The sequence below is a fragment of the Emydura macquarii genome, unplaced genomic scaffold, assembly GCF_026122565.2.
Source record: "Emydura macquarii macquarii isolate MOO-44397 ecotype Brisbane River unplaced genomic scaffold, CSIRO-AGI_Emac_v2 contig_1348, whole genome shotgun sequence".
Taxonomy (NCBI): Eukaryota; Metazoa; Chordata; order Testudines; family Chelidae; genus Emydura; species Emydura macquarii.
Genome location: NW_027131485.1, coordinates 7,510,151 through 7,531,744, shown reverse-complemented (window position 1 = coordinate 7,531,744; position 21,594 = coordinate 7,510,151). Strand labels below are relative to the sequence as shown.

General features: G+C 40.5%; 1 long non-coding RNA gene across 1 annotated transcript; it reads left to right on the top strand.

Moving 5' to 3' along the window:
- Positions 1-2,111: 2,111 nt before the first annotated feature.
- On the top strand, positions 2,112-6,385 carry LOC137155300 (uncharacterized). Its single transcript, XR_010920404.1, has 2 exons — positions 2,112-2,233; positions 4,528-6,385. It is a non-coding gene; the product is annotated as an uncharacterized lncRNA (long non-coding RNA).
- Positions 6,386-21,594: the final 15,209 nt, after the last annotated feature.

Below are 21,594 nucleotides of genomic sequence, written 5' to 3'. Positions count from 1 at the left end.
CTCTTGAAAACCAAGGAGATCCATGGAATTGAATGTTCTTGGCAGAAATGTCGATCCCAAGGAATCAGTATTCAGAAAGATTGGTACGCCACACTCCTTGGCACCTGAGCTGAAGAGAGAGTTTACCCATCACTAAGATCAACCATGATTAATATATGGCAATGATCAATTTACTACAGTAAATCTCATCTACTCAAATTACAAGAATGGGCCACATTTAGGATACACTTCCTTTTCTGTTCCCCTTTTGAAAATTACACTATTAAAAGGATCGTACAATGTAATGTACATTATTTATTAGGTCAGGTTTATCTTGTAGCACTGTAGTTTACAGCTTAGCTACTGACTGGTAACATAATTTTGTAACTGTGTAAAACGTTGCCATAAATATATTTCTATATATGTCAAATGTTAATTGCCTTCCAAGGTCTAAGAATTTCTCAGTGAGCTCACTAAAAAGTTTTATTGGTGGTGTAAAATTTACTGTGTTGGCATATCCTTTAAAATGCTGAATACATCAGAGCTAGCAAAATGCCCACATGACATTACAGAGAATGAGTCAAAAATTTTATTTGAATTTTCCCCCTTCTCTTTTTCAGAGCAACCCAAATTAAGCCACAGATAAAAGTGATACTTGTTTAAAAAAAATTTAAAAAAAAATCACCTTTTACCAGAAGCATTCACAGAGAATTTGTAATGAAGCAGTGTATTTTTGCTGGAGAAGTCTAGAGCACAGCAAATAGGCTTCATTATATATGGTATTTGTTTGAAATATCTCAGCATGGCAAGTCTAAGCAATACAGGACCTTTACATTTGTCAGACAAAATGAACCACTTAAAGATTTTGTTGCAGAAGTTCTTATTCGCATGAAAAGAAATTTAGTGTTATATTGTCTCTTGAACTGACAATTACTGCAAATTTTACCCATGAGAAAGGCATGCTGGCATCTTATAGTTTGACATGACTATTAAGGAGGAATTCTTTTAAAGTCAGACAAAAAGGGGGAAAAAACATATCACTTTGAAGGAACATTTCATGGAGACAATAGACAGTTGAAGTAAAATCAGAGTGTTGAAAATTGTATCACATAACAAAAAAAGAACACACCGTATATATAGAAAAAAACCCAAAAAACCTGTATCCTAAGTCTGTAAGAAAGGTGCTCCTTGAAAAATCAGGAGCAACAGGAAAGGTAAATTTTCCAAGGTCAGTAATCTAAAGTAAGGTACGATTTTCATTTTTAAAATTTGATTTGATTTGTTATCTTTTCATGTGTCTTTTATTCTAATAAGGAGCATTTTCTTAGATATAGCATGTCTATTTTACTTAGCAATAAAAATGGTCAAACTCAAAATGATGCCCTAGCCTGATAGACTTGGTTGCCTTTGATCCTTTCAGGCAGCTTCAAAAGGCAAGTTATTTTAAAACAGTCTGGAGGCGTTTTGCAGCACCCTGTGGGAAACTAGAAAATGCAGCTTCCACAACATCCACAATAAGGCTAGTGACAGAAGGCTTCTCCTGAAAAAGAAAAGTGTCACAAGAACACATACAAGGTATAAGGGTTGATTTTTATTACAAAGAAGAGAGAAAAGAGTGCACTCAGTTGTGAATAAACAGATATTCTTATGCGTGCATGCACGCACAGGAGTGTGCAAATAATGTTGTTTGCCTTTCCAAACAATGGGAGTTTCGCTAATTTACTTCAGACTTTTAGTCTGCTAAAAAATCCAGCAAAAACAATCCAGGTGATCAAAAAAAGAATAACTGGCTTCACTTGTGGGAAATTAAGTATTTCCCTCATTTCATTTCACACACAGAACAGCAAAAATGGTTCAAAGAGTATTTGCTACTGTAGTAAAGTCAAGCCAGATGGCCACAAAAGGGTATACTATTCGAGCCAAGGGTGGGTGGGTGGGCACAAACCCGCCGCTAAAGGCCCCACAAAAGGGCATACCAGGGCGGGTATGTGAGCCCAAGAATGCCAAAGGCCCTTTTTCCTGCAGGCAGAGGAGAGATTACTGCAGGGCAATTAGAGACACCTGGACCCAATGAAGGGCTACTCCAGGTGTACTTAAACCGTGCCTTCCCTAAAGGGAGGAGGAAGCTGCTAGAAGGTTTGTAGTAGCTGGAGGAGAAACTTCCCCTGGGCTAGGAGATGGTGCTTCTCTGCAGCCAGAGGAGCAGAGAAGGAGAACCCCTTGGCCCCAGTGGGCAGGAGGGAGCCACAGCAAGGTATCTCCCTAGGCCCTGGGGCATGCTGAGGGGAAGGGACAAAAGACTTGTTCAGTCTGGGGGTGGAGTTACCAGAGGCCCCACTGAGAGAGGAGACTGCTGCCAATAGGTGAGAACAAGGGGGTTTGCCATACCACACTATGTATTGCTTGAGATACTTGAGCATGAGAAATAAAGTCATTGTTACTGATATTAGTATATCATGTCATTAACCATGGCCACATTGTGCACTATGCACACATGTACTAAAAAGACAGTCCCTGTCCTGAAGAGCTTACAATTTAAGAAAATGACCAGAGATGATGATAGATGGAGAAACAAACAAAGGAGGAGGACATGGTAACAAGAAAAGGGAGACATTAACAGAAAATTGGTCACGGTTGGTATAAAAAGAGGCAGTTACCACACACCCAATGTCTGGTCGTTGTAGCATTCAGAGCTGAAATTTTGTGCACTAAGAATTTTTTACATTTATGTTTATTATATTTTCATTGAACAGGAAGCAAAGCCTCTCTCTCAGACTATAGAACGGACAACAGAAGGAGGATGTTTGGGCTAGGATGATAACACAACTGAACTATTCATTACCAGAGAAAAATAGATCTTTAAATAGCAGACACCTTGGATGCTTCCATGTTCTATTAATAATGCCATCATTGCATTTATACTCAACTTACACTACTTACTGAGCTATAGCATCAGGTCTGGCTGCTTTGTGCCCCGTGTAGCTCACTGGCCAATAGAGGGGAAGACTGGAAGGGTGACTATAAATTAGGGGTGTCCTCAGCAGGCCTCTTATGCTGGTTTTCAGTCTGCTTTGTGATGCCCTTGTGGCAAATGAAAGAGGGGCTGAGGATTTGGCCTATTAAATCTCACCAGTAATTATGCACAGTTTTGTTCTGCAAAGTTCTAGCAATCCAGCCAATGTTACGTAATTATTTTTCCATTACTTACATGGCATGTGCGCTTTTGCCAATTTTCCACAGTCTGGATCCATTTTGCTGTGTTTTCCATACATGAGCTGTTAAAGTTCAGTCTTTTTGTTCTTATTTTTCTGTTACTGGGAGACCTCATAATATTGCCATTGGATCAGGAGGGTGTGCTGTTTTTGTGAGTCTTTTGAGGGCTTCCCCTGAGACAGGGCAGCTACACGCAGCCCCATTCATAGAGGTTTAGAGCTAAAGTCAAACTAGCCCAGGTGAAGAGTTGCATTTTTTGTAACCAGATTGTGCCTGCTCTTTGTGTATACAAGGGATGGGTGAGAATGCACAGAGCCTACCCCTATGCCTGTTCCATGTGCACTTTGTGCCCAGGCCAGAGACAAACTTAGATTGTAAGATCTTTGCGACAAGGACCATATTTGTATTATGTGTGTGTGCAGTGCCTTGCACAAGGGGGTGCTGGTCCATGTCTGGGTTTCCTAGTCTCTACTGCAATGCAAATAAATAATCATCAGCACAGGGCTTACCTCCTCCACACACCTTATTGTGCACTTTCTTCTCTGCAGGCCTGCTTCTATCAGGCACAGCCTAATGTGACTCAGTTAGAGTCAGGTTGTTAAGTGATTACTGTTCTTGAACAACCTGCATAGCTACAAGTCTAGTAATTCTGTGATCCACCTCTCCTGAGCAGTTACGCATGTTTGGTCTTTTCCCAACCACTTGACTGTCCTTCTCCAGATGTCCTGCTTGTTTCACACAGCTGGCACTGTGGCATGTATTCTTCCTTATTCCCTTCTATATCTTGTTAGCTCTCACCCAGTCTTTCATATTTAGCACCCACAACCAAACCTGGAGATGTGACTGCTCTTCATCCTGCTCCCAGTTAAGTCTCTTCCTCATACATTTGGCATTACAAAGATAGAGGGAGGATATTATGGGGGGAGGGGGGAATCTCTATATATACACATGCACAAAGTCTACGGGCCTGAATTTAGTTGCAAAAAAATATTCATGATTGACATTCAAGTGCCATAAACAAAATTAGTGGTCATCATTCAAGCAGAAAGTTATCATCAGATGGTGCTAAACAAACACAGGCTCAAAGTGGAATAGAGAGTTTTTTTAATAATGGATGTATGAGTAATTTAACTAATCACTATAGTCAGTCTAGCAGAGCACATTTTTCTCATACATAAGCAAATAGAAATCTGGAAAGTTATGAGCACTGTGCTAGCAGATTAATCTTAGAATATAAATGTCACCTGTGCAAAACTCCTAAATCCTTTCATTTTCCTTTTAAATTAAAGGTTCATTTCAGTTGTTTTAAATGTTTGATCTGGACTTGCATTCCAGAAACTCAAATGCTGGTGAAAGAGGGAAGAAGGAGAAATGGCTTCTAATCCATTAGTGTCCTGGAGACATCCACTTCCCATCCTTGACCAGGACCTTGGTATCAGCAACGCATAAACCAGCCTCAGACAACCTGACTCTGATTTTACACTCAGCCCTGTTGACGCTGGACCTGGACTTTGCATGGTGGATACCAGATCTGTGCAGAGCAAACATGATCAAAGAATCTCACAGGACTTTATTGTGAGGGGCTCGATGGCAGCTTTGAATCCATAATTGAATCATCCTAAAATGCTCTGGTGTAATTTTTGTTTCTTTTAACTTCTTTTTAAACGGGAGCCTGGGCCTGAGAGCGAGGCTCCATTTCCTCATCTGCAAAATGGCAAAACGACTTACCTATCTGCCTCAGAGGGGTGTTGGGAGGGGTCGTATTCAGAGACTGCTTCAGAATGGAGTAGGTTGAGGTGGTGGTGAACAGTTTAATCAGGAGCTGTGAGGTGATGGTGATGTCACTTAAAGGTGCTGTCCAGGGTACTCAAATGCAGCAGAAATAAGGGACAGAACAGTCAGTCCATATCCTCCCTCCTCAACTGAAGGGCTGGCACGCTTCAGCGCTTTGATCAATCAGAGTATACTAAGTACCAACTCCTCTCCATCACCCGCCTCTTGGCCACTTGCCAAACGGCCTCCTCCCATGGCATATTCCCCCTCCCCATCCAAGCTGCCACTCAATAATTATCATTACTATTTCACATTTCATTTTTCCTTTAGGTTGTTTCACACTCACCTTAAGGGTCAAGGCCCTCATCCTGCTCTTCCTGAAAACAAAGACAAAATTCCTGTTGGCTTCCAGGAGAACAGGATTGAGCCCTCCAGCTGATTGCATTAAAGAGACAGTGTTTATTTGCTGGGTGGTATTTGCCAAGTTCTATCTGAAGTTCTAGGAATCAGCCTTGTCACCCTTCCTCATGTAAACAATCTTGCTGGGCCAGATTCTAGTCTCAGTTACCCTGATTTGAATCTGGAGTAACTCCATGAAAGCCAGTGGCATCACTGCTGTTATACACCAGTGTAAGTGAGATCTGAATCTAGCCCAAGGACTTTAACGGGAACTGCACCTGTAAGGGCATGATAAGCCAGCATGATCTGGCTCTTAGTAAGAAATTCATTGCAACCTCCTACTAAGCAGAGATCGTTTGCCTTCGCAGACAGCATTTGGTGCTGTTTTGTAATATATGCTGTAATTATGCAGCTGATGGAGCCTCACGTAGCTGTTGTTTTATTCCTATACATAAATTAACAGAAGGTTTTGTATAATGACAGGGTAATGAAGGCCTAGGTCACTGTCATTCATTTGTAGATGGCCTTGCAAGGAAGGGTTGTTTTATTATTTAGCTAGCACAAATATAGACCTCTACTAATTTATACTTCAATCTTATTCTATTTCAAGAACAGAATAAGAGAAGAGCTTGCGGCCAGTCAAAACTTTTTTTGAGTCATGAGTCGAAATATTTTTCTCTAAAGGCACAATCTGTGCAGCGTTCACATCACTGGGCTTTAGCACCTTACTGCACTCCTGTAGCTCTTATGATTTTTGACTTTTGAGGGCAGGGGTAGAAGAGAAGAATGAGAGCTAGGTCCCGCCCAATGGCCTGCTCCCACATAAGAATGCTTCATTCTGGATCTTCCAGTCCAGATTCTTAGCAGACCTGACTGGAGGGCTGGGTATGTTGTACTACATCTTTTAAGCCATTACCTGGGGCACTTCTGCAGAGCTCCAATGCCTGTTTTCCTCAGTGCTTGCTCCCACTGCCCATTTTTCTTGGTGCTGCAGCAGCAGCAGCAACCTTGGCCTCTGCAATCGTTTTGGCGTCCTCCAGCCCCGTTTTGCTTCACATGACCCATTTGTTCTTTGCTTTTCTCAGGGCCTCTGTTGGCCAGAGCCTTGGTGCTGTCTCAGGGTCTCTCTCACTGGTGTTTGCTCAGCCCTCCGGGACCAGAATTACTCTCCGTGCATTTGAGCCTGCGTTTAGGCTGCTCTGAGAGCAATGTTTTTATTAGGTAATGTGAAGGCTTCTTGGCATAGCAAGAGCTGACCTGCAGGTTTTGGCATAGAATGTCTTTATACTGTGGCCTTGATACCTATCTCAGTTGCGTGCCTAGCTCAGTACTTGTCCATCTGTTGGTGCGGTGCATCCCTTGATGGACCAATACCCTCTTCCCTTTTGTAGATATGGTGGCTAGCCAGGAAGGCTTGAGTAGGCAGGATGGCTTAGCAACCTAAAAACCTGGTCAATGTGACATAAAAGATCATCTTAGATCACCTGCTTTGGAGTTAACCAGAGCAATTCATGATAAGGGTGCCAGATATGCTTGAAAATGTAATAAGAACATAAGAATGGCCATACTGGGTCACACCAATGGTCCATCTAGCCCAGTATCCTGTCTTCACAGGGAATGAACAGAACAGGGCAATTTATCCAATGATAAAATGAACTCTCATTTAGTTCCAGCAGGCAGAGGTTTAGGGACACCAAGCGCATGGAGTTGCGTTCCTGGCCATCTTGGCTAATAACATTGATGGACCTGTCCTCCATGAACTTATCTAATTCTTTTTTAAACCCAGTTATACTTTTGGCCTTCACAACGTGCGTTTCATAGATTGACTTTGTTGGATGAAGAAGTGCTTCCTTATGTTTTAAACTTGCTGCCTATTAATTTCATTGGGTGACTCCCGATTCGTGTGTTATGTGAAAGGTTAAATAACACTTCCTTATTCACTTTTCCTACACGATTCGTGATTTTATACACCTTTCTCAAATCCCTCTTCAGTCTTCTCTTTTCCAAGATGAACAGTCCTAGACTTTTTAATGTCTCTTCAGATGGAAGTTGTTCCATATTCCTAATAATTTTTGTTGCCCTTCTGTGTACTTTTTCCTATTCTAATTTTACTTTTTTGAGCTGGGGCAACCAGAACTGCACACATTATTCAAGTTGTGGGGATACCATGGATTTGTGGGGATAGAGGCAACATGATATTTTTTGTCATATTATCTATCCCTTTCCTAATGGTTCCTAACATTCTGTTAGCTTTTTGGACTGCTGCTGCACATTGAGCAGATGTTTTCAGTGAACTATCCACAATGACTCCAAGATCGCTTTCTTGAGTGACAACAGTTAATTTAGACCCCATCATTTTGTATGTGTAACCCTTCTGCCAGACCGCGTCAGCAGCAGCAAGGGCCAGGTTCTATATCTAGGGGTCCCTCTCAATGATACAACACCAAAATGGCTCGAGCCCCCACCCAGTCACCTGGGAAATTACACACTATTCCCTGGGCGCCCCCAAAGGGCAATATTTCCCCTCTTGCAAGCACAGAATCTGAGTGTAGAAAGAAAGCTTTTAATAGCAAAAGAAAGGTAACACAGCACTGGTTTGGGGAACAGTGCAAACAGTGTTCATGAACTCAATGAACCAAACCCCTCCCAGAGTATGGGGCGTGTCCTTCGCCTCTCCCTTCCTTCTTCCCCCTGTACTGACTGGCGTGGTTGCAATGTCCACCTCTTGGGGGTGGCTCCACCCCATATGCCGCTCCTGTCCGACACGGGCTTGACCAGGCCCCCTCTGCTGCTATCTCCTACCGCCTTCGGGCCTCACTGAGTCCCCAACCGCTGGCAGCAACCACGCCTGTTTCCCACCGACCGCTGGCTCCGACCGCACCTGGCTCCCACTGACTGCACCGGGCCAGCACCGACTGTGCTGACCCCTCTGCTAATCACTGACCCGGCTGTGGTTTGTAGCCCAAAACCAGCCCTGCTAACCATTTCCCATTATGCTCAGCACCTAGGTAAGTTATGCTAAATACTTAATTGTACTCATGCAGATACAAAGCCCATGCAAATAAAGTGCCCCCCTTTCAGCTGCCGAGCAGGGAGAGTGCCACTGAGACACTCAGACCTGGCTTACATCTGTATGGTTGAGGTTGAGATTGTTTTCCAGTATGCACTACTTTGCATTTACCAGCATTGAATTTCATCTGCCATTTTGTTGCACAGTCACACAGTTTTATGAGATCCCTTTGTAACTCTTCGCAGCCAGCTTTGTACTTAACTATCATGAGTAATTTTATATCATCTGCCAACTTTGCCACCTTGCTGTTTACCCCTTTTTCCAGATCATTTATGAATATGTTTAATAACAGTAGTCCCAGTATAGTTGCTTGGGGAGACCCTGCTATTTGCCTCTCTCCAGTGTGAAAAGTGACCTCTTATTCCTACCCTTTTTTCCCTATCTTTTACCAGTTATTGATCCATGAAAGGACATTCCCTCTTATCCCATAACTCTTTACTTTGCTTAAGAGCATTTGGTGAGGGACAATGGTCAAAGGCTTTCTGAAAGTTCAAGTATACTATATTCATTGAATCACCCTTGTCCATGTGTTTGTTGATCCCCTCAAAGAATTCAAATAAATAAGTGAGGCATGATTTTTTTTTACAAAAGCTGTATTAATTCCTCCCCAGTGTTTAGGTGTCTGACCAATCTGTTCATTACTATAGTTTCAACCAATTTGCCTGGTACTAAAGTCAGGCTTATCAGCCTGTAAGTGCCAGAATCACCTCTGGAGCCTTTTAAAAAAATTGATGTGACATTAGCTATCCTCCTCTCATCTGGTACAGAGGCTGATTTAAGTGATAGGTTACTGACCACCATTAGTAGTTCTTTAATTTCATATTTGAGTTTCTTCAGACCTTTTGGGTGAATACCATCTAGTACTATGACATTACTGTTTAATTTATCAATTTGTTCCAAAACTTCCTCTACCAATACCTTAATCTGGAACAGTTCCTCAAATTTGTCACCCAAAAAGCAAGGCTCATGTGCAAGAATCACCCTCTCATCCTCTGCAGTGAAGAATAATTAATTGAGCTTCTCCACAATGAACTTGTCTTCCTTGAGTGCTCCTTTAGCACCTCTATTATCCAGTGGTACCACTGATAGTTTGGCGGGCTTCCTGCTTCTGATGTATTTAAAAAATTTTTTGCTGTTACTGTTTGTGTCTTTTGCTAGTTGCTCTTCAAATTCTTTTTTGGCCTGCCTAATTATACTACGTGTCTAATTATACTATATGTCCCCTTATATGTCATACTATATTCACCCCAACTGTTACAAGCACCTCTTTGGGGCCCCATAGTAACTCTTCTAAACTCAGCCTGGGGCCAATCAGGAATGCTTAGAAAGGCTAAAAACTCAAAATATAAGTCTGAGTTATCCAAGACTATTCATAGGCACTCAGTCAGTGCCACCTGTTCCTATGCAATTCTGGCTCTTCTCTCCTTAGCCGTGTAAGTGGAACAGCTTCACAATCAAAGTAGCCTTCATCACCACCACCATCATCATTGCCACTACCACCAGAGAGTTCTGACAAGTTCCTCAGCACACTCAAGCTTTAACCAAGTCTCCATTTTTATAGACCCTACCTCTCTAGTATTTAACTTTAGTCCCCATTTTCCCCCTTCATTTTTATCTTCCTTTATCATGTCAGATCTCTGTTTAGATTTTATACTCTTTGAGGCAGGGAGTGCACCTTTCTAGAAGTCTACAAAGTGCCCTTTGGGGCAGTGTGTAAATCCTGAACTGCCTCATCAAGCAACACACTTCTACCAATATGAATATCAGCACTTTTACTTATTGACTCCTGTTTGAAAAAAAAAATGGATTCCCAGTTTCCATGAGCCAGTTGGCTGTACATTTGCAGAAGAGCCATCCAAACTGCTAAAGCAAAACAGGTCTCCAATCCACTTCTTTTCATTTTTTTTTAAACCTTTGAATAGAGAATTTAAAGTGACACTTACCAGACTAAACGAACCTGTTGTTCTCTGTGCTCTTGTCTACGTCCCTCATAAGCAATGAATGACTTCCCCATGCCTTATTATCTGCATCTCTGATTATCTGAACGCCCTTTTGTCCATCTCTAAATTCTCTCTAGCTCAACTGGTAAAAGTCAACAGTCTAGCAATAGAGGAAGACTGATTGGAAAACAGAGGACCCTGTAGAAACTGAGAAAGACCCATGGGTGTAACAAAGACCATCATAGAGATCAGAGTTGGAGACTGTCCTGGTGATCTGTGGTTTTATTTTGCCCATTTACATTTTTCTGCAGCTAATTATATTATATAATAACACTTTTGTTGACATGACTCTTTTTGCGATGTGGTCTTGTGAAGTTTTGGGGTGCAATCCAGACCAGTAAGGGGTTGTGTCAGCACCTGCCCTGCAACCTTGGGTACCTCACAATGCTTTTGCTGTTGTATCTCCCAACCTTGGTTGCTCACAAACTGCCTGATAGCATGCAGGTCACACCCTGAGTGTCTGTGTATAGATTCAGCCCTGGTCCAGCAGCTCTGACCCCAGCTATCTGTCATAAACACTTCAGTCACATTCTGGCTTCTACCAGCTGTGGTTACTACTTGCAGGTTGATCCTAACACACTTCCAAATTTTCCTGAAAACGTGTTTTGCACAGTCCAGCGTCCTCCTGGACAGTTTAGATATTGACTGTAAAGGCTCAATATTCAACAGTCTGCTACATTAACTGGAGTTACCAGACAGTTCAGTTTAAACAAAGCACTGGGTTGGCTTAGATTAAAAAATAAAAAAAGTTTATTAACAAAAGAAGATAGGATTCTAAGTGAATTCAAGTATTAGGTATTAAAGTCAGAAATGGTTACAAGAGAAATAAAGATAAGTTTTAGCTACTAGAAAGCTTTTTTAACAAGCTACACTTGGTTCAAGGTAAAATCCTTATCCTGTGCTCCCAGCAACATGGCTGACCAAATTCTCAAGTCAGGATCTCCCCACAACATCAAAGGACTGGTTCCTTTGACTTTTTAGAGAAAGACAGATGGTTTGGGGTATTTATACCCCTCACTTTTATAGTTCTTTGAAATGCATTTTCCTCAGGGTTACCTCTTGACAAAGTTCATGGCAGCTGTGAGGAAGGTGCCATGAAGTCTCATGGTGAAAGAGGTTCTATGCCGTTATTTGCAAAAACACAGATTAATCTGTACCTACCCCCATCCTTCATTGCCACAGAATGTCCACTTGTCAGGTGAGTGCCAATCAACTTTGATGACACCAGGCTAGAGGTGTCTGCTTATTTGTCTTAGAGAAACTGGTTCTCTCACTCCGCAGACTTGTCTGCTGAACACACTGTAGTCATAATATCAGTTTATGTTCATAGCTCAATACTTTTTTCATACATACTTTACACGAGAATAGTAATGATCAGTGTGTTAGGTTTTTAAATGATACCTCACAAGGCATACTTTGCATAAAGATTATTATAATGGTGTGTCAAGTGTAAATACAGGGATGTTTAAGGTCAGAGGTCTGATTAATAACAGGTCTGATGAAAGAAGAATGCTATGTAAATGGTTTAGTGATTGCTTCAAGGATTGTTTCCATGGTGCTGCCTTTGGTCACAACCACTGTGAAGTCTGAGCTCATTCTTACAGCTCCTTTATTATGGGGGAACTGGTGTCTGCACACCATGTTGATAAATTTTTCTTCTCCACCAGATCCCCATCAACAGGTTTAATTCCTTACTGATCCCCTTCTGCTATGATCTTTTCCACTTTGGAAGGAGTATCTTTCCCTCAAAAGCAACTCACATATTCAATCTGTAGCAGCTGTCCTAATCAATCCTTTCCTTGTCTCTCACCTGGAAAGCTCCACCTATTTGAAGATATCTAAGACCTTTTCTGTCCACACAGCTAGAGCTCCTGTCCAGGAGCTTATCATCTACTACATTCACCCATCATCCCCCTGATAGCCTCTCCAGTTCATATAATGCTTGGTTGCCAATATCATCCTACTTAATTTAATCCTTTTTGACCATGTCTCCCTTGTTCTTTGAATCCCTCCACAAAGCTCCTCTTCTCTGCTGCATCATGTTTAAGTTTCTTGTCCTCACCTTTAAGGTCCTTCCCAATCCTACTTGTGATCATCCATTCCACCATCTTTTACCCGCTCCAGTGAGCAACTCTAATGCTCCAGGGATGGAGCTATGTAATTACCTGACGAGGGAGGTGCATGGCAATCCCTCCTCAAGACTTTCAAGAAATTGCCAACTAATAATAGTGAGGTAGGAGCCAGTGGAGGTAGCTGATACCTTTTTTGAGATAAGTATCATACTCCTATGCTCTTTGGATGTTGTCGTTTAACCTTAACCTCTGACCTTAAGGATCTCTTTGCTTACCCTTCATATATTGGTGGTTATCTTGCGGCCATATTCTGACACTCTTACACACAATTTGTAGCACCTTCATCAATAGACACATTGAGGTCAATGGACTCACTTGTGCTTGGTGCTACTTAACATGAGTAATGGCATCAAGATCTGGCCCTGAAAGTGTAGAGTCCTTTGAGGCAAGTGTTGTGTCTTGGATGTTTGGGAAGAACATTGTAGATATTACATAACTGAAATAATAAATAATAATAATTATTGCCCCTGCCTAAGTCTCAAAAAGAAACTAAGTTTTTATAAAACTCTCAGAATAATGATTTTGGAACATATCTACACAAAATTCCCATTCACTGACATCATGGGACAGTATCATCACCTGAACATTACCAAGTATCTCGTGGCTCCAGCCACTCCGGTAACACAGTGGAAGGAATTTGGACTTATTTTTCATTATGAGCTTAATGAGTAAACCTTAGTGAATTTGCAAGCTTTTTTCCAGATAGTTTAAAGGGATATGTTTGCTAGAGTTGGAATCTCTGGAAAACACCTTATTGTAGTTTTAGCTGCGATAGGGGAGAGAAGGCCTCCTCTAATAGATGTATATTACTCATTGAACTGCTTCCTTGTGAAATGGAGAACTACTGGAGCTAGAAATAAGGATTTATAGAGGGGAAATGATGAGAAGGAAAGGTTAAAGAATAACATCCAGAGAGCTGTGAAATACTTGCTACTTGTGTCTACCTCTGAGCAGTAATCTCTATATAAACATTGTTCCTCTCTGATGCCATTTCATTACCCAAAGTGCTGTATTGTTTAGTGAAAGTGGTGAATTCTGGAGATTGTTACAAAACCATCAAACCAATACTTCTGACAGCTCAGGTAACAGCTTTATGATAGAGCCTGAGAAATATTCTTTCCCCCATTCTCATTATTTTCCCTTCCTCCCTTCCCACAACCATAAATCACACGCATGCTTTAAAACAAACAACTCTTTTACAGCTTCCAAAATGGTCAAGTGGACATAATTATGGCTACCAACTTGGATTATCTCTGTGAAGGGAGGGAATCTAAATAACTGCTTTAGAAACCTTTAAAAAATTGATGTTTTTATCTTAACTTTATTCATGTTATAGAGATTATATGTAATTGACATAAGAGGAGGACCGTTTTTGTTCCAATAATGGTCTGTTGAGTCAGAGATATTTCTGTCCATTTCAGATCAGAACGTTATCCATCAGTGTTGCAGAGTCCATAATGGAGAATAAACTTGCAATCTGTGGTCCTGATATGTAATCTGGACTATCTATGCAATCTTCCATGACTGTGTGGAGTTCCACTGACTTCAGTAGGACTCTATAAACGCATATAGGTCTGTCATGCAGATTAGATTATAGCCCCAGGATTTATAACGTCCCCACTTAAATTTGATCTGCTACTGTATCTAATAAGAAGAAAGCAGAATAGATCATGGTTTATAGTTTCTGCTTTACATAAAAATTCAGCTGTACATCTATAAAATATTATCTTAATATACTTTCATAAGGTTTTGGTTAAAATAAATTATTCTAATTGTTAATTATATCATCGCAACTGAAATAGAAAGAACATTGAGAAATTATTAAAATGTACATTGTAGTGGAAAATTTATATTTCTTACATGCTTTTAGTAACTAATAAATTCCTAATATTTTTATTTGCAAAGTGTCACATTCTGTGTCAGTTTCATAATCATTGAAATCAAGTGCTGTAACTGAGAAAACTTCTAATAAAATTGCATCAAAAGTTCCTACTTACAATCAACTTAAAGTATGAAAGGTAAGATGAAGATTTATAAACAAAGAAAGGTCTGACCTAAACATCAGTTTTCAAGTGAAACATACTCTAGTTCCGTTCATACTCAGGAAATGTTTATCAGTAACCAACCATTCTTGTGTGATTAGTAGTATCAGCACACTTCCTGCTAACCAAACCAGGAAGCGTAAAAGGGCTAGAAAGTATTTAAACCTTTAAGCTCCTAGATCTCCCTCTGAAGGTGTCCTGCTCTTCTTTTCTAATTCATTAGAGAATAAATGTGTGATAAGCAAAGTAAATTAGATACAGTGACATTCTGCTAATTGAGTCATCTCCTTCTGTCTGGCTTGGCTGAGTTTTTAATTACAAGCTAATCTCATCAATATGGTGGATGACTGGCAGTGTGCAGATCACTGTATTACAACCACAGTGAATTAGAAAAAGAAGTTTATGGCTTATTGCTTGACCCAGGTCTGTCTTGTCACACACAGTGGAATAAATTGGGCAGAGCTGCTGATCATCTTGTGACCTGAACCCATGGAGAACATAGAGGCTAACCGCAGATAAGTAAATAAATAAATAAATGAAAACAACACAATTGTAGTGGAGTTGCTGGAGTTTTAAGAGTGATGGAGCATAAGGGAAGAGAGCAGAGCAGAGATTATGAAGTGTGTACTGTAAAAGCCAACCCTGGACCTTGATAGAACGTTAGTTCAGTGAAGCCTAGGTAATTAAAGCGAGGGATGCATTTTTATAAATGAGATAATATTTATTTTGCTACACTGGCTAGCAATTCAGATTCTGATCACTTTTGATGCACTGAAAGATTTAAAGATGGACCTCTGCATAAAGGCAGCATCCCACACGGACCCCATTGCAGGATTGCGTTATCTTTCTCAAATATATATTTGTTTTTAGATACAGCTATATTGTAGAGAGAGAGCCCCCTTTATTTGGACAGTCAATTGTCTCAGTGAAGAAAAATATTCAAATTAAAATTGTTTAAAAGATTTTACATCAAATCGTTTATTAAAAACTGAAATTAAGTGCATTTTGTCTTAAGTATAACTTTTATCAGGCCCTGATCTTGCATCAGGGAAGTCAATGGAGTTTTTCCATTGACTTCAATGGGCACAAGATCAATTGACTAATCTTGATTGGGCAATTGCCTTGCTAAAAGACCAATGCTAGAATTTTATACCTAGCATCACTTAACACGTGATATTGGGCATATGCATCCTGTCTTAAGTGGAATTTTTTACTCCTTCTGTTTTAATTAAGCAACAGTTATTGGAGTGAGGGGAGTGGTCAGATGGTCCATGAAAGATATCCAACTAAAGTGGTGGCTTTGATCTGATTGACTCATGTATTTATAAGTACTTCATGTCATTTAACAGTATAACTATGTAAAAGGTGCTGTTTCAGTGAAGATGCCTGCGACTAAGTTCATCTGCTAGACTATTTGCGGAAGGGGTGTGATTTGAACACAGGCAAAGTGAGTTCATTTAAAAGTTTGCATGCATGTCCATTGAAAAAAAACATTTTGTAGTCACATGACTCTTTTAACCACACTGAGGCCCCAATTCAGCAAGGCACTTAAACGTATGCATTGCTACGCCCATTGAAGTCTCTAGGAATGCTCACATGCTTAAAGTTAAACATGTGCTTAAGTGATTTGTTGGATTGGTGCTTGAAGGCTGAAACTCTGGCCCAACTTCTCAAAGGTATTTAGATGCCTGACTCTTAACTAGCCCAGTGTACTCTCAAGTTAGGTACCTAAATACCTTTGAGAAGCTGGGCCTATGTGTTTAACTCACAGCTCTGTTACACCAACGTACTGAAGAAATCTCTGAACGATACATATTCTCATACACCATTAAGTGCTGCAGTACTAAGCACAGTCATCTGAGAGGATGGCAGTTGTTTAATACATTTGTGTGACATTAAGAACAGCCCAAGGACAGAAAACAAGAAGCACCCAGGTAGCTGGCAATGACTTGCAGCTGGCTTAACCAGTTCAAATGTACCCCAATTCTTTAGTGTCATAAAATGTATCTGATAAGTGTCATGCCAGGTGTCAGTGAAAAGCTCATGACTCACTGGTATTGATATCATCACGTAATTTTGGTTGTTAATAACTGATGCAAAAAGTTATGTACCATAAACTGAAATTAGAATTCCTAAAATGTGTTTGCCAACCAAGCAGGAGTTACTCCACCCTAGACAAAAGAATATGGTTTTCCACCTGAGAGATACTGCCAAAGTATTTTGAAAGGAAATTAGAATCTATTTACATGTTGCATAAACAGACCCATCAAGCTAACAAGGGATGGGGGCACACCTCACACTATCATGGTGTGGAAGAAGACTAACAGTCACCTGTTTAATGTTCATGCAATTACACTGGACGGAGCAGGAACAAAATAATTTGCATTTTAGCAGACATCCCCAGCAGGACACGTCCTTCACCAGAAGTCTCCATGTTGCCTTCCTCACAACTTAAATGAACTTTATCTAGCAATAACCCCCAGAGAATTCATTTCAAAGGTTTGTTGGACTATAAAAGTGAGGGTCAAAAAAACCCCTCTCTCTTTCACAAAGGAAGATAAAGGTATCAACCCTTTGACTGTGAAGGACAGACCCTGACCCAGGAATCTGGTTACCCATCTTGATGTAAACACATGGCAAGGATTTTACCTTGAACCTAGTTTAGCTTGTAAAATTTTAGTTAACTAGAAAGCATTTTGTCTTTATTTCTCTTGTAACCCTTTCTGACTTGAATCCTTATACTTGTACTCATTTAAAACCTCTCTCTTTGGAATTAAATAAACTTGTTTTATTTTTAATCTAGAACAATCCAGTGCTGCGTTTGAACTGAACTGTTTAGTAACTCTAGTTAGATCTGCAATTTCATGGACCTTTTGCATGGAAGACTGGGATGCAGTTTACTTTGAGCCTTCAGGAAGCAATAACAGTCACATTCCCTGCTCCAGACAATGGGGCAACCCTCCTGTGCAAAGCTTGTTTGTTTGGGTTTGGTGTATTGCAGGCGATTTAACCCAGATGACACCAAAGAACAATAGCAGCTGTTCTCTGTGTTCTGCAAAATGAGAATTGACCAAAACATGGGGATAATAATTCTAGTGCTTCCCAATATTAACACATACTCTATGAGGGTGGTAGTGTGGATCAGATGGCTAGGGCACTGGACTTTGACTGTGGAGACCTGGGTTCAATATCTGGCATTGCTACTAAGTGACCTTTGGGAATCCACTTCACCTCTTTGTTCCCTCAGGTTCTCAATCTGTAAAAGAGGGATAATGATACTGACCTCATTTATAAAGACCAAGTCCTGATCGTGTCGCGCAACAAGGCCTGACCCAGCCCTGAACCTGCCTTCCCTGACTCCAGGTAACTTGGCTCTGATTGCCAGCTCTAACTCTCGCTCCACCCTTGTCTCTGGCAGCTGGAGTCGGACTTCAATTCTGCCTCCAGTTCTGACACTACTTTGACCTTGGCATTCAGACTCCGACTACTAGATCTGACTGCCTATGACCCAGTCTCCTGCCACTTTTATTGGACCAGCTTCTGTTGGTGGAAGGTACAAGCTTTCCAGCTACCTGGAGCTTTTCTTCAGAGCAGGAAGGAAAGTCTCCACGCTAAATACTAGTTGGGACAGCTTGTTAAGCAGCAGGGGTAAACACGGGGAGGCAATCACTTGAAAAGAAGTGGGCAATTGGGTCATGTATAATGTATTATGTATTGTTATGTATAAAGGGTTTGAAGTGGGCAATTAAGGGTAGCAGGCAGTGTGTTACAAATTGTTGTAATGAGCTATAAACCCAGTGTCAAGTCCATGGCTTTTGGTGTCTAGCGGAGTCATGAATTTAAGCTCCCAGGCTCATCTTTTGAAGGTGTTGTGCCGATTTCTCTTGAAGACAAGTATTGAAAGATCAGATATGGAGTGATTACTTTGTGCTGAGTGTTTGCCCATGAGTGATATGAGGTTTTTGTCTTTTATCATTTCTTTCTGAGAGTTCATTTGAGAGCATAGTGACTGTTTCAGCCACATAGTTGTTATTGGGGCATTTAATGCACTGGATGAGGTATACCACATGTTGTGATAAGCATGTGTAAGACCCACGAATCTTGAAAGGTGTGCTGTGGGGGTATATTGATCATCATAGCAGTGGAGATAAGTCTGCATGCTTTGCGTCTGTTCTGGCAGAGTTTGGTGCCATTTTGAGTTGGTTTTATTTCTTTCATGATGTGGTCCATGTCAAATATGTGTTGTAATTGTTTGATGAGACCCCCATATGGGTATCATGCAATAAATACTGTCTTCTAACATTTTCCCTTCCCTCATTCCTTTTTATTTAAAATTATTTTTACCTTATACATTATTTTTATTTTTTTTAGTAACATGAGATTTACTGTTAAATGACTGTGGATCTGTTTTAGTTGCATCTTACTTTATTAATATTGGTGAGTGTGTCTAGAGTTGTTTGCTGTACTGTGTGATCATAGGACATTTTTGTTGATTATTCTCCTAACCGTATTATAGATGCAGAGCCATTATTTCCCTCTGCCAAACACTATTATTATAAAGCAAAACCCTTTCATTTTTTCATTTTCAGTTCACATTGGGGGACTGCATATCTGATTAGTTTCTTCTAAGATCTTATATTCCATTTGTTGCATAGCTCAGTCAAAGAATAAAGATGTATTCTGGATTCAAAGTTACTTTGCAGGATGTGGTGATGTAGATAGAAATTGGAGGAACATTCTCCCTTTAGATTACCATTTGAAATGAACAGCAAGCCCAGGGAGTCCTCAGGTTATGATATTTCTTCTCCCTATTAAAACCTGTGCAGATTATTTCTTCTAAGAGCTCCATTTTTCATCACACTTGCACATAGATTTCTTTTTGTATCACTGCCTGTTGCTTATGTTGCACTTTCAGCTCAAGACATTTTCTGTATGGATTTGCTTTTATTAGTACTTGCAAATTCAAAGACATACAGCTCATTGTGGAAGCGTAACAGGAAGCTCAAAGCCCCTGCAACAAAGAACTTCCTGTTTTTCCCAGAATTCAGCTGACCTTGAAGCAGAGTTCCAGATCAAAAGAAACAGAGAGGTGAAAATACAGAGCTCTGGCATTTTAACCAGCTTTGTGTAGCATGCACTCACTACCCTCAATAAAAAGGCAGGTGCACTTACGCTGAAAAATTATTACCGCATCTCTTTGGAGAGCTACATTTACTGTTTTTCCCCCTTTGGCTAGACTGTAGATTTCCACTCAAATTGATCTCAAACCCTTTGATTCAAATCACTGTGGTTTTTCAACTTCACTGTGGCTTCACATTATTTTGTGAAAGAATTAAAGTGGCCATGTTGCTTGCTTGTACTCAGAGAGCTTCTTATTGACCTACTCCTTCACTGTAGGTGGGCAATTTCAGTTACATTGAGGATCATGAGGTGCATATAAACACACACAGCATGGCATCATCTTGACTGGATTGTTGAAAGAATCCTCTCCTCCCCCATATGTCATTGAAGCTGTTGATTTTTCCAAACATTCTCTGAGGAGCTTACAGGAAGAAAATGAATCTCCGTGCGGTTCAAGTGCTGGAGTCCTGGGGGGTGGGTAGTTTAAAGGCTAGTCTACACATAAAGGTTGTACCACTTTAGCTACACCGGTATACTTATACCAGTGCAGCTCTCTTAGTTATATGGGTACAGCTTCTCCTATATGGAAAGGGGAACAAGCTATACCTATTGATAGCACCTTTATCCAGAACAACTGTCTGTCACAACCTGCACTGGTATAACTATATCATTAAAAAACAATTACACAGTTACCTGACACAAAATCATAGAAATGTAGGACTGGACGGGATCTCAAGCAATCAAGTCCATCCCTGTGCTGTGGCAGGACCAAGTAAACCTAGACCATCTGGGCCTGTTCAAGTGCTTAACTACTTCTAGTTAGAAAGTTTTTCCTAATTTCCTAAAATCTCCCTTGCTGCGGATTAAGCCCACTGATTTCTGTCCTACCTTCAGCAGACATGGAGAACAACTGATCACCAACCTTTTTATAGAAGCCCATATTTGAAGATACTTATCAGGTTATCAAGGTCTCCCCCTTCTCTTCTTAAAACTAAACATGCCCAGTTTTTTAAAACCTTTATCATAGGTCAGATTTTTTCTAAACCTTTTCTCATTTTTGTGGCTCCATCTGGACTCCCTCCAATTTGGCCACATCTTTCCTACAGGGTGGCACCCAGAATTGGAAGCAATACTCCACCGGAGGCCTCAGCAGTGCCAAAGAGAGCAGGACAATTATTACCCCATCTTACATACAACACTCCTGTTAATAGACCCCAGAATGTTAGCCTTTTTTGCATCACCTTGTTGATGCAATGTTCAATTTGTGATCCACTATAACTCCCAGATCCTTTTCAGCAGTACTATCACCTAGCCAGTTATTCCCCATTTTGTAGTTGTGCATTTGATTTTTCCTTCCTATTTGAAGTTCTTTTCACTTGTCTTTATTAAATTCCATCTTGTTGCATTCAGACTGATTCTTATAATCCCTCCCAGCTTGGTGTCATTTGCAAATTTTATAAGCACACTCTCCACTGCATTATCCAAGTCATCAATGAACATACTGAGTAGTATCTAATCCAGTTTTCCCTCCCAGTTTGACAACGAACCATTGATAAATACTCGTTGAGTACAGTCTTTCAACCAGTTGTGCACCCAACATAAAGTAATTTCATCTAGATCACCGTTCTCAAGTTTGCTTATGAGAATGTCATGAGGGACGATGTCAAAAACCTTACTAATATCAAGATATATCATGTCTATTGCTTCCCCATATATTCACCAGGCCAGTAACCCCGTCAAAGAAGGCACTTACTTTGGTTTGGCATGATTTGCTCTTGACAAAGCCATGCTGGTTATTCCTTATAACCCTGTTATCCTCCAGGGTGCTTGCAAATTGATTTTTTAAATAAATTATTCCAGTATTT